Source organism: Myotis davidii, unplaced genomic scaffold, assembly GCF_000327345.1.
Source record: "Myotis davidii unplaced genomic scaffold, ASM32734v1 scaffold16, whole genome shotgun sequence".
Taxonomy (NCBI): Eukaryota; Metazoa; Chordata; class Mammalia; order Chiroptera; family Vespertilionidae; genus Myotis; species Myotis davidii.
Window position 1 is genome coordinate 474,066 of NW_006287821.1, and position 2,281 is coordinate 476,346.

The following is a 2,281-nucleotide window of genomic DNA, read 5'->3' on the forward strand; positions in this document are numbered from 1 at the left end:
CAGACATTTAACCCCACAGCAGCTTATGAGGGCTACATATAATAACCCACATCACACAAAGACACTGAGACTTGGAGAGGTAGGAAATGGTATCTCATTTGGATTCCAAATATGTGAAAGTCGTTTTCATTCCTACTTCTCCCTTCATCTTCATAGTCAATCACATGCCAAGCTCTGTTGACTTTTTTCTCTAAATATCACGCAGACTCATCCAGTCCTTTCCAAATCCTCTGCAGCGCCCCAATCAAGGCCATCACCATTTGTCTCCTGGCTTATTGCTTTACTCTCTCCATTAGTTTCTCAACAGCAGACAGTCCAGAATGAGGCACAATATAGAGGGAGAATCATATTACCATTTTATTGAAAACCTTCCCACATTTTACTTAAGGCAAAGTTCAACATGTTAATAGGGCCTAGAGAACTCTTCACTCTCTGACCTGCCTGAAGTCCCCATCCCATCTCTCTTACTCTCCATCCAACATGTTAATAGGGCCTAGAGAACTGAAGTCCCCATCCCATCTCTCTTACTCTCCATCCCTAGGCATGACCTGGCTAGCGTGCTGCTAGTGGGCACCAGGAGCACTCTCTAACCTCTGGGTGTTCACACATGACTGACCTCTGCCTGGACATTCAGCCCAGTCCTGCCCCCTGGCAAATAACCAATCATGCTTCTGGTCTACATTCAGTGACATTTCTATGGGAAGGTGTTCTCAAGGTTGTGTCTCTCTTACATGCGTTCTTAGATCCCTTTACTACTTGCATCATGGTAATCTTCATTCTATGTCTTGATTATTATTTGTTTAATTGTCTATCTTCCTACTAAGCATAAACAAAAGCAACCTTAGGGCAGGGACTAGGTCTGCTACATTCAAAGCAGACTCCGGTCCTTTGCACAGGGTAGAGAATGAATCAACATATAAGACCCATCAGGCTGCCTCCTGTGTTCATGCTGAGCTCCAGTTCAGGGGGCAGGGGTGGGGGCGCAATATCATGTTCTTGGTTAGAAAAGTTTCTAACCAAGGTGTGACATGTCCTTACAGATAATATGTCCTTGGGTAAGAAAGCATCACTTCATTTTCTAAGTTGGATGAGAAATGAAAATCTAGGTGTATGGTTCAAAAGGAGAATGATGATGATAAAAATCAACTGGTTGGTTATACTAAGAGAACTGATCTTGGAGAGAAATTTTAAATAAGCAGATTATTTTTTAAACAAAAGCATTGGTTACGAAATATAAATTGTATTATCCCAAGATTTTTGAATCTGTGGAATTTAAGAACTAAAAGTTCTTTAATAGCAGCTATCTCAGTGCTCCATAATTTATAGGTGAGCATGAAAAGGACCAGAAAAACTAATGATTGGCCCAAGTTCACCAGACAATGTCAGTGGAGTCAGGATGAAAGTATGGACAGTTTTGAGCAGTTTAAAAAAAAATACTCATGATAGACCTCAGAAGAGTAACTGAAGAAAACTAAGATTAAAATTCATAATTACAATTAAAACTCATAATTATCCTGGGTTAAGATCATGTTAATGAGAAAAATACAAACAATAAAAATAATACAAATACTGCCTTGGTTTTATATTATACATTACCTTTTAGAATCACTAAATTTATTTACAGCACATGACTTCTACTCTCAAGATTTGAGACTAGTAGGAGACAAGACTTGTCAACAAATCCTTTTCAGTAAAGTAAGTGCAATAATTGACATACATTCTCTAGGACATCTATAATAATAAAAGCATAATATGCTAATTAGACCAGACGACCTTCCAGATGACCTTTTAGATGACCATGCTATGGTGCCAGGCCAGCCAAGGTGGTCTGCAATTGGTCAGGGGCCCGACCCTCACCCCATAATCACCCCAAAGAGGGAGGCCCAGGCCACCGGCCAGTGAGGCTATCAATTGTGGGGCTCCACAATTGCCCCAAAGGAGGAGGCCCAGGCCACTGACCAGGGGGCTGCAGCAGGTGGGCAGGGCCTCCCTCTTCAAGGGAAGCCCAAGTCCTGGGTGCCAGAGGGAAGCTGGTGCCAGCAGCCAGGAGAAGGAAAGCCTACTCTTGCACGAATTTCATGCATCTAGCCTCTAGTTATAAAATAAAATAAATTATTAAAATTCTTAACTCAGAACGATTTCATTCTACAAATACACTGTATTTTTTTTCTTAAAATATTTTATTTTATATAACGGATAACCTCCAAGGGAAAAAGTAATAAAAAAAAAAAAAAACAAATTGTCTTTCATACTCACCATTCCACATATTGGTGGAAAAGGG